The sequence below is a fragment of the Schistocerca serialis genome, chromosome 3, assembly GCF_023864345.2.
Source record: "Schistocerca serialis cubense isolate TAMUIC-IGC-003099 chromosome 3, iqSchSeri2.2, whole genome shotgun sequence".
In the NCBI taxonomy this organism is placed as follows: Eukaryota; Metazoa; Arthropoda; class Insecta; order Orthoptera; family Acrididae; genus Schistocerca; species Schistocerca serialis.
This window is the reverse complement of record NC_064640.1, coordinates 730,526,379-730,538,625: the sequence shown is the minus strand read 5'-3', so window position 1 is coordinate 730,538,625 and position 12,247 is coordinate 730,526,379. Positions and strand designations below refer to the sequence as shown.

Here is a 12,247-nt window from a genome sequence, read left to right as displayed (position 1 = left end):
AAGGGCTGTTTATGGACGACATGACCAAACAACAACTCTGAGGGATCTATGCTGAATCGCTGTTGAGGAGTGGGACAATCTGGATGAACAGTGCCTTTATGAACTAGTGGATAGTATACCATGATGAATACAGACATGCATCAATGCAAAAGGATTTGATGCTGGGTATTACAGGTGCCAGTGTGTACAGCAATCTGGACCATCTCCTCTGAAGGTCTTCCTGTATGGTGGTACAACATGCAACGTGTGGTTCTCATGAGCACTAAAAATGGCGGAAATGATGTTTCTGTTGATCTCTATTCCAATTTTCTGTACAGGTTCTGGAACTCTCAGAACCGAGCCCATTAAAAAACTTTTTTTGATGTGTGTATATGAGCACTTTAAAATGAAAGCACTGATCATATTGAAAATAAGCTTACTATGTCCAGTGCAGAACATAATATAATCCTGGGGACTCTGGGGTGTATTGAATTACTAGTGGTGGAATTTCTCCATTGATTCCATTAGTGTTGTGAGTGACCATTCATCAGTTGTTCCCTGGAAATAAAATGGTCCAGAGTATTATGAGGAGTCTCCATTCACAAAAGGACAAGCAAATGATTTCATTGAGATGCCTATTGGGCCATGTGTGAATGTTGAAATGTTTTATGGACACAGTATGGCATCTGTGTTAAATATGATTAGCTCATTGTTGGTCTGGAAAAAAATATTGCCAATAGGAGGATGTGACTCTTTGTGAAAGATAAAGTAGCATCAGATGAAATTCACAGTGTGCTTATATTGTACGTACTGCTGCAAGGAAGATGCTCTGACCTGCTGATGTTAGGCTTTCTGTTCTAGGTGGGGGATTCTTATTGGTGCTTGTTTGCAACTGAACTTGTTATGCTGCTGTTTAGAGGATTGCATTTTACAATATTTGCTGTTGTAGATTCAGCTACAGGCTGAATGAGGACTTGACTGTATCTTAGATCCTTAGCACGTGCTTGTGATGAGAAACAATGCTATTAACAATAAAGAAATTGGGGGGATAGTCTGCTGACAATTTTGCAGCTGTTAGACTGATAATAAATTCATTTTTCAGATTCTGCAAGGTCCTTTGATGAACCTGATGGAGATGCTGGTGCTATCGTAAGTATAACAATTTTTTTACAAAAAGTTTCACTCCCAACTTCCAACATTTAGTAATCTAATAATGTTAACAAGGTATTTTTCCTCTCTCCTGAAATGTTCCAACTCATGTGCTTTTTTGTCAGTGATTTACACTGAAGTTGCTCAGTTAAGGATTGAGTGGATTTAACCTGATGTTTCTATCTGCCTGCTGATAACTTTATTTGGTCATGTTTTAAAGTCTGTGTTCATTTGTATGCAAAACTATTCGATTGCCGGTTGAACTGCAAATCCCGTGGGAAAAATTATCTCATTCTAAATTTTCATTACTTGGGTACCCTGCGCCCCAACCTGTGCTGGATAACTAGTTCACTTATAAATTCCACAGCTGTTAAAGAAAAGTGTTGCTTTAGAATAATGGAACCAGTAAAAAATCACTTAATATACAGATTGTTAATGACAAGACATTTATTTTCATTACTACATCACAAATTTTTACCAAGAGAACTGGTTGTTATTGAACCTGTTGTAGCAACAAGAAGTTTTTCATAGGGTATCATGGGATTTTAAAATATGTATGCTCCCTTGTTGTCCTGTGACTTCCAAGTTGCTATGATGTGATTCCATAGGTCATGTGTGGAGACTGATTCTGTCATATGGGGGACATCTATCAAGTGAATGTCATCAATAAGGAAGGAGCGGCATCTGCTGATCAAAAAGTCTGTCTTAGACAGTTGGAGTGACATGATATCAGTCATTATTCTGCTGGAACATAATACCAGAGCACTCTAGGAGGAGTGACACTACCATTGTCAGTACAAAGGCTCTGTAATGATGAAATGGAATAGAATGCAGCATTGTAAATGGACAACAAACTGCGTAACTGGGCATTGGGTGCTGAACGCACATCTATTGGAGTTGCCAACCACAAAGCTTGGAATAAATATGTGTCTTTTATGGTTTAACAATTTGAATTAGAACTTTACTATCTAGGACAAAGGAAGCCGGAAAAATTAGGTGGCGAATAGACCAGTCTCTTCGCAGAAAAGGACACCAAGCAGTGCCTGTAACTGTATCAGTTGTTCTGACACACTTCAGTGTTCTCAGGTGGTTTGTGCTACCTATGTGACATACGTGCCTACACTGCCTTTAATTGTAGTATTGTGTTTTATTGTGCTATTCTCAGTGTGCACAGTCTTCAGTGATCATTGATTTAAAAATTTACACAACTCTTCTGACCAATAATCCTTTCCTTTGGTAACACTGATTAATCTGTCAGCACAATTGTTTCTTCTTCACACCACCTCAGTTGTTGGTAATATACTGAGGTGACAAAAGTCATGGGATATCTCCTAATATCATGGCAGACCTGCTTTTGCCTGGTGTAGTGCAGAAACTTGACATGACATGGACTCAACAAACCATTGGAAGCCCCTGCAGAAATATTGAGCCACGCTGCCCCCCATAGCTGTCCATAACTGCGAAAATGTTGCCAGTATAGAATTTTGTGTACCAACCTTTTGATTATGGCCTGTAAATGTTTGATGGAATTCATGGTGGGCGATCTGTGTGGCCAAATTATTCGTTTGAATTGTCCAGAATGTTCTTCAAATCAGTTACGAACAATAGTGGCCCGGTGACATTGTGCATTGCTGTTTCGGAACAAGAAATCCAAGAATGGCTGCAAATAGTCTCCAAGTAGCCGAACATAGCATTTCCATTGAATGATTGGTTCAGTAGGACCAGAGGGCCCAGTCTGTTCCCTGTAAACACAGCCCACACCGTTATGGAGCCAACAGTAGCTTGCACAGTGCCTTGTTGACAACATGGGTCCATGGCTTCACAGACTCTGCATCACACTCAGACGCTACCATCAACTCTTACCAACTGAAATTGGGACTCATCTGACCAGGCCATGGTTTTCAAGTCGTCTGGGGTCCAACTGATAGGTCACAAGCCCAGGAAAAGTGCTGTAGCTTGATGTGCTGCTAGCAAAGGCACACATGTCAGTCATCTGCTGCCATAGCCCATTAATGCCACATCTTACCGCACTGTCCTAACGTTCATCATACATCCCACATTGATTTCCATGGTTGTTTCACACAGTGTTGCTTGTTTGTTAGCACTGACAACTGCATGCAGACGCAGCTGCTCTCGGTCATTAAGTGAATGCTGGCAGCCACTACATTGTCTATGGTGAGAGGTAATGCCTGAAATTTGATATTCTCGTTACACTCTTGACATTGTAGGTCTTGGAATATTGAACTCCCTAGCACTTATAACTGTCCCAGGACTTTTGTCACCTCAGTGTATACTGCATGCATGTGATGAAGTATGGTGTGTGTGAAGAAGAATTCTTTCATGAAAAATTCACTTTTGTTTCTTGTAGTTTCCCCAGTGAGTCACTGCACCTGAGCTACATATGGTATAGATGTAGCCACAAGTCACATGAATTATGTCCAGTGCTTGCTAACATGTATGTATTTTTCTTCATACTTTCTTTGTATTACACTAGTGTCCAAAAATTAAATATATTTCGGGAAAAGAAGACAATGGACAGAGAATGTTGTAGCACCTACTGTAAATGACTGAAGGTTTCCCGATAAACAACAGTTGTATTACCTATGTAGTAACAGAGTACTGGCAATTCTGAATAGCTACACAATTCAGGGATAATGAGAAACAGTGCGTTAGATTCGTATTATCTCAGTTGCACTTGCTATTCATTGTGAGAAGAGTATAATCTTTTGTGTCAAGTAATGTAATGTCACAAAGACACCATTTGGACTCTTGTTTTTCCGGGCAGAATCTTTGAACAGCTTGAAGTGGGTTAGACATGGACCACACTCTCAGTAACATTGAATTAGCCACAAAATATTGTTTCAGTGCTTCACTTTCGGAAAAGGTGTCTCATAAATTCTGTGGTGACTTTGTTCATTCAGAGGCACAGAAATGATTCCCAGAAGGGGATTATACCTTCCAAAAAGATACCACTTACACTGCTGGATATGTTCAAATTAGCCAGAGTAGCTTGGGGGTAAAATAACACGTTTTCCCTCCCCACAATTGAAAGATATGGCTGTACTCGAACTAGTTAGGGACCCAATAGCACCTCCTCTGGCATGTCACAATGATTTGTATAAAATCCCATCGGCCACCAATTTTAGATTTATTTGAATGAATCTCAAATAGGATCCATCCTTTCCTTGGATGTTGAAGATGGCACTATGCTGTATTATAGGTTGTTGTTAATTTTTTCTCAAGTCGGGGCTCTTTATTGAAATTCATTGACAATGACTTATTTTGATTCCAAGGCAAGTTAGGTAAAACAATGAAAATGCATTAAATATTCTATAGATAGGATAGTAGTGGTATACAATATGTGTTGGGGTCAAGGGGGGGAGGAACCAGTGAACTGTGGATTGCACAAAGCTCTTTTTAAATCACTGTGCTGCAGTATATGTGTAGCACATACATTACGTGGACATCTACATCATCATTTTTACACATATTGCACAAATATCATATTTTATTTTCTTATTCTTTCAGCAGATGGTCCATGGGGAAAACAAACCATTGGGCATAATAAAACTGGCAATATGTTGGGCCTGTTGATGCTCACAGTTTATTAGAAGTGTGACCATGTATCGCCATTGTATAGATAAACTCAAGGCTAATTTTTGTGAATTTTTATGATGTTGTATAATGGTTGACATGTGAATAGATGGGTGAGTGAAACATTGCAAATCCAAAGGTTAGGAATGCAATCCCTGGTTGGTTTTGATACTATTACAGTAATTTAGTGTTACATTTCACCTTTATCAATGCTTTATGTATGTGCAAAACACTAAGTTGCACTCTGGTTTGGAGTCCACTTAAACTGCATGTCTCTTTATAACTAGTTGGATAAGTCACTTCACTGGTTGGAAGAAGGCAACCAACTCCAATAGGACTATTCATAATTAAACACTGTGATGAGGAAACTAACTGTCAAATAGAGAACAGCTTCAGCCTTCATTTTGGTTTATGATATGTAGGGAATTTAATTGTAATTTGAGTGCTAGTAACAGTTATTGCAGTAGAGTTCCTGTAGTGAATTCCCACTTACTGTTGGTAGTTCTGTTGTATGATGTGAAAAGTAATGATGATGCCTTTTTGAGAGTTGCATAGCATATTTATCAGCTCTCTGGAAAGGGGAAGCCGGCCGCGGTGGCCGTGCGGTTCTAGGCACTTCAGTCCGGAACCGCGTGACTGCTACGGTCGCAGGTTTGAATCCTGCCTTGGGAATGGATGTGTGTGATGTCAGGTTAGTTAGGTTTAAGTAGTTCTAAGTTCTAGGGGACTGATGACCTCAGATGTTGAGTCCCATAGTGCTCAGACCCATTTGAACTATTTTTGGAAAGGGGAAAAATTGATTACAGGCCCATATTACAGTTCTTTATTAGATAAATTTTCTAAGAGATTGAGCAAAGTATACCCCATGTGGTGCAGAAAATGATACTCTTCCACAAGATGAATGCCTGAATTGTTTAAAATTTTTGAGCACTATGATAAGATAGTATGGTGTTGGATAAAATGTAATAAGTTAGAAGGAAACTTTTTCCAAAGTAGAACGGATTTTAATGAGGAGAAAAGTCATTGAAAACTCTCCGAATGTCTCAATAATTCTTCATAAATAACACAACCATTGAACAACAACTTTACTAGACCAAATGATGATCACAGAATTGTTATGCATTGTCTTATCATGCAGTTTTGACAAGCAGATATGACAGTTTTTCTGAGATCTTTAGGAACATAGTAAACATAGCTAATTACCAGAAGTGTACGGTAGTACAAACCATCTGATGTTAGGAGAATGCGAAATATTTAAAATAATATTACAGGATCGTAGAGAGTATAATTTCTATAACATGGTTCAGAATATGAGTACTTAAAGAGCCGACTTCCTTGAATGCATAACAGATAAGGGGTGTAAAGGGTAGATTTAGCAATGTGTATAGAAAATCCACACTCTCCAACCCCTACTCCACAATTTGAACTGTAATGACCCGTCACAAAGAAATGACCTGCTGTGCACTCTCATCCAGGGTACTTGCTTACAGTTATACATGGAGAGTCTTAAGTGAAGTTTTGAGGGTAAGTGATAAGCTACTGGCAGAAGTAAGGGTGTGAGGGCAGGTTGTGAGTTGTGCTCAACTGGTAGAGCAGTTGCCTGTGAAAGGCGAAGGTCCCAGTTTCAAGTTCCGGTCAGGCACAGTGAGGAAGTTTCAAATCAGCATACACACTACTGCAGAGTGAAAATTAATTCTGAAAAGAGCCTTGTCGAAACACTACAATACTTTCAAGTAATTTTCTAATGTAATGGTTATTTAGATCAACAAATCAAGTGAATGTTGCAGCCAAAATGAACTGAACCTATGAAAAAATACTGAGAAATATGATGAAAAAGAATGAATCTGTTATCCACTTGATGTTGTCCCAAAAAAAAAAAAAAAAAGGTTCTGTTGTCTTCTCTGGAAACACTGCATGCATTGTATTCAGTCCCAACCAATGACCATAAAATGACTGCTTAGTAATGTTAAATATAATTGAGGCCTCTGAAAACTGGGTGTATGCATCATTCCACACTGATGTGGGATGCCGTATCTGAAACAATCAAAAGAGTTAAGGTGGTTTACAAGAAAATCATTGACATACTTGACTGAAACTGGGAAGTAATGAAGGTGTCACTAAATGCTGCTAGTGTATCATAATGAAACAAAATAGGGCAGGACAAACATCATGAAGCAAGCTTGAAGTTTACAGGACAGTGGAAGTAAGGAGTCTGCTGATACAAGGACATAGAAAAACACAAATGGGATTTCAGTGCAAGCAAGGCTTGGGGTTTAGCACTCATTCATCAGAGCCAGAGGACATGTAGGACATATACATTTCATGCAGTAGTGGGAGGTAATATGATAAAAAAATGGTGTAAAAGAGTGTAGACAGGCATTGAGGAGTCAAATTCTGCTATAAGTGTGGGGGTGGGGGGGCGGTCACTATCAAAAACTCAGTCTATGAGATCAAATAGTGAGCACACCACAACTTGACCAGAAGAAGGGATCGGTTGGTAGGACATGTTCTGAGGCATCAAGGGATCACCAATTTAGTATTGGAGGGCAGCGTGGAGGGTAAAAATCGTAGAGGGTGACCAAGAGATGAATACACTAAGCAGATTCAGAAGGATGTAGGTTGCAGTAGGTACTGGGAGATGAAAAAGCTTGCACAGGATAGAGTAGCATGGAGAGCTGCATCAAACCAGTCTCAGGACTGAAGACCACAACAAACAACAGTGAGCACACACAAAAGCACTGATTTGTAACACTTGAAGATAAAGACTTGTCCAGAAATACTGTGTAGAAAAATGGATTTTTAACTCATGTAATAACCCAAAACATGTTATTAAAATAATAATAATAATATTGTTAATAAACTCACTAAATGTTAATCACCCTCTTAAAATGACATGTTAGAGCTCTTTGGAGTGCTGTAAATGTTGTAGAAATGGTGCCAGGCAGTTGCGTAACCATCCATCACTGACATAATGGACAGGACTGAAGATGAGTGTCATGCATTGTCAACAATAATCTGTTTCATACACATCTGGCATTTACAATTGTAGAAATGGTTCTTGACTGGAGCACAGTGATCAGTATGAAATGTTAAAAATCGATAAAAACAGTCTCGATCACATTTTCTTATTTTTTATTTGTTGCCAACCTGTTTTGGCCCTTTCCTTGGACCATCTTCTGGCTTCCACCGCCATTATGGCTGCTGGTGGCAGCAGACAGAGCAAGATCCGTAGAAGTATTGTTGTCACTGCAGTGACCGCTGCCACCAGCAGCCATAAAGGAGGTGTAAGCATGAAGATGGTGTGAGGAAAAAGTCGAAACCACTTTCCAACAAATAAAAAATCCGAAAATGTGATCGAGACTGTTTTTATTGATTTTTAACACCTGGTATTGTTACTGTCACTAAGTGTAGGTCAATGTCAGCCATTTCCTAGCAAACATTGGGAGAGGAATAAAATGCAGTGGGCACTTGGGTATCAGACATCTCACAAAAGGCCATTGCTCACAGTAGCTCATGAAACATCACTTCTTCAGATGGCCAAACAACACAGAAACTGCATAGTATCTGGCTGAGGCACGTACTGTGGTCTGACGAGACATGATTTTTCTCTCTTCGGATCATTCAGGACATTGGGAACACGAATGGCCCATTGGTATGTTTAACTCGCAGTGTGCTGAGGCTGTAGTTCAGGCTGAAAATGGTTCAGTGATGTTTTGGTGTTACTCATACGGTGACCAGAGCCCACAAATTTGTATTGCTCACTCAGGCACCCTCTTGCACCTCAGCTGACCCATGAAATGCTGGAACCATCTGGAACATCATGTCAGACATAGCTATCAATATCTCCTGAATTTGGTTTCTCTACAGAATCTAATCATTGAGTGGCTTCAGCTGGTTATGACATTCCTGAAGAAACTGTGGACTTTCTTCATTGCTGAATTGAGACCATTGTGAGTTTAGACATCACATTACACGGTATAAGTGTAATATCACTTGAGGGTGACTATTTTTTCTCTGTTATACTTATGTAGTGTTATTAATTGTCATTGTCATCAGTAGAATCCACAACTTTTGGAAGCAACCCGTGGAACACACAAGTGCTGTTGACTGTGGGAAAAATTTACAAATTTCATGAGCATTTTGCTGATAGTAAGAGAAGAACAGTTTTAAATTGCTGAGCAATTTTTATCTCTACTTTTGAACTGTATTTCTGGACCTCCAGTTAATGGTGTTATTTTGAACATTTCATCTGACACATGAATGAAAATTGATGTTACTGTTATATAATACGTGTTTTAGATGAATGCAATCATTTCATTGGTAATGTGTGTGATTTTCAGCCGAAATCTGGAAGACAACGATCTGCAAGTTTTTCGAGGAAGAACTCTGGAGTAGGCAAAGCAACTTCACCAGGTAAGAAACAAATTTGTTACTAATTCATTGCTGGCATGTTCATTTCCTTCGTGTGGGAAAAAATATTTTATCTACTACATTTTTTATGATGATCTGTAATATGAGCACCGATATGTTTTGTCTGTAGACAAAAAGACTACACTGCAGGAAATGGATCTTGCCTCAACTACCTTTTCTGTCATCAATAATAAATCTATGTTCCTATATTACTCATCTTTTGCGAGGCTGTACCTGGATGACACGTTACTTGAATAGGTATTGTGAATGAGCAAACAGGTGCATGTTATTTCATGAGTAATTTATATTTAATGTTTACTGGATTTTTCTGGTTCTATATTAGATAGATGCTGAGATTTTGGCTCACTCATAATTTTCAGTTTGGGCATTTTTTTAAATTTGTTGATTACAAGGACAGCATGCTATTTCTCCTTTACAGTGTGAAGCTCACAGTAATGAAAGAAATCAGTCCTTGCATTTAAATAATATATATAAAAGAAAATACTTTGAGGGAATGGAATGAATGCTTTGCCTTAGATTTGCAGGATTGATAATATTGAGAAGAAATGGACGTCATTTAATGGAGTTGAGTTCTTTATTCTGTTGCAGATATGACATTACATTTTGGTTTGGTGTGTCTACTATTTTCCAACACTAATGTCACTGAGCTTTTAGGATCCGTACGGAATACTTTCTTCAGAGACAGTTTTCATGCTAGTGAAATTGATGAAATAACTTGAACTTTTTATAAAAAGCTGACATTTATGATTAAATGCCGTTGTCATTGCAGATATTTTCTGTTACCACGTGTAAAAACTAATGTACTGTTGTCCTGATAATTTAAACGTATTTATGTGAGTGCACTGTATGTACTGCTCACTGAATATACATGTGTCTAAAAGGTGAAGTGTGTGTGTGTGTGTGTGTGTGTGTGGGGGGGGGGGGGGGGGAGAGGGGGGGGGGGGAGATTATCCTTGTAACACAGTCTAGCTTAATGTGTTCACATTAATACAATTTAAATATTAAAAAGAACATTAAACTGGTTTAAGATTGGATGGTGGTGAAGTTTCCAGGTAATGTATTGTTACTGGTGTATCACAATAATTTACAAAATGGATTCTGTATCCTAAATGCTTTCTAACATTTTTTTATGTGAAACTCACAGATATTTCAAATTCTGCTGTGTGTGGTTTGATGTGGATATTTTACACTCTATCATCCAGTGACATTGCTGCTTGCTTGTATATCTGTCTGCATGTTTGCTTGCTTAACCATCATCATTAGCTTTACTTATCTTCGTATGTAGGCTAATCACAATTCTGAATAAACTTTCCTTTTTGAGCTGTATAATGTATCATCTTCTGAATTATTGTCTTGCAATTGTTGATGTGACCCATACTCACTTCCTTAATATGGTGTCTGTTCTGCTTTGCATGTTAACGAAAGGGCCGGGATCTAAAACCAGGCGTTCGGCCTCCTTTAAACGTCAATTGGTTACTGCGTCATCTGCACCAGGTACGATTTCACCCCCCCCCTCCCATTGTGAACACCTTTGCCACAATGTATGTAGTTCATGTAGTCTCAAGTGAGTAGGCTTGATTAGTGTAGAATTAATGTTATTCAAATTTCTCATCACTGTTGTGTACTGTGTACTGTTTACTGTCTGTGGATGTATGCAAGGTGTAACAAATGTGAATAACTGTACAAGATATTAAATGTAAAGTAGTGTGCATCATTTCCATTATTTTGAAATCATACAAGTTATTTCATATTAAAACGACAGTGATTTTACCCAATTGCAAGTGTAGAAACATTTATGAGGCATATTAAGATTACATTTGTCATTTATGGACATTTTAGAAAAAATTACTGTGTTATTTTAAAATAAATACAGGTAACTGTGACCAGTGTCTTTTAATATATATGTTCATTTCCCTATAGTAGTTGTACAACCGATACTGGTAGATTTATATGACAGCTGCTGTTTGCAGTATAAAGTTAATTGTGTGGTCAGTATGTAATTAAAATGGAAACTTCCAGGTCGATATTAAGTACATCACTGCCCATACTGCCGCAAGCCAGTATCCAGCATCATGCTACGAAAATAGATACACAACTTGTGCATTCCTCATTAGTCTCAAAAAGTAGTTTGAGGAAATAAATAAATATTTAAAAAGTCAATGGTCAGAGTTATCTGTATTTGTAGTCAACGAATAGGCATACTTTAAATTATGGTCTGAAATATCTATGAAAAACATTCTTATAGCTGAATTAGAACTTTTAGTGTTGTGGACTTAAAACTTTGTGGCTTATTACATCTGTTGACAACTTTATCAGAGAAAGTATATATACTTATTTACTATTACTAATTGATGTTTTCTGAATTATGTATTTTGATTGAGCTGGAAAGGAATGGGCCCAGCCATTTTTTGTAGCTGTGAACCATTTCAGCATTGGAATGTTGTGTCAGTCTTCATTTTAGTGAAATGTTGCAAACATTGTAGAGTACAAATGAATTTTAGACAGAACAGTACTGAACCACCTTCAAAGACAAATCAAACTTAGTGTAATTAACATATATAATAATGTTTCTGAAAATTCCAACACCGTGAAGGATGATTATACTGGAATTAGTTTACCAAAAATTATGGCTATGAAAATAGAAAAATGATTGGGATTAAGTAACTGTTCATGATCTCTCGAGTTTTAGATTCTAGTTTGCTGCAGAAACTGCATGCACTGCATGTTGTGGCATGGAATGAAGAAGTGTCTGAATGTGTTCCTGCTGGAATCTTCTTCTATGCAATTTGTATGCAAGTACACAAAGGATCACCTTCTTATATGCACTGATTCCACACACCTACCAGTGCCGTAGCACACATTTTCCTGTACAGGCCAAAATGACATCACAAAATCCTCTCCTAGGAACTTTTCATTCTGTCACGTTAAATCTCACATGTTGATATGTGACATTTTAATGTTCACAAGGCACTTCATTTAATATTTTCTCTACAGCTAGACGAAATTCAAAGTTGACCAAGTCACAGTTTGTACCTAACTGTACAACTGAATTTGGAATTTCCATGAAGGAACAAGCTGTTTCATTTGTTGATTT

At 38.0% G+C, this 12,247-nt stretch overlaps 1 long non-coding RNA gene across 1 annotated transcript; it reads left to right on the top strand.

Annotated features, from left to right (window-relative positions):
- Positions 1-1,079: 1,079 nt before the first annotated feature.
- LOC126470588 (uncharacterized) lies at positions 1,080-10,647 on the top strand. Its single transcript, XR_007586256.1, has 3 exons — positions 1,080-1,128; positions 9,063-9,135; positions 10,579-10,647. It is a non-coding gene; the product is annotated as an uncharacterized LOC126470588 (long non-coding RNA).
- Positions 10,648-12,247: the final 1,600 nt, after the last annotated feature.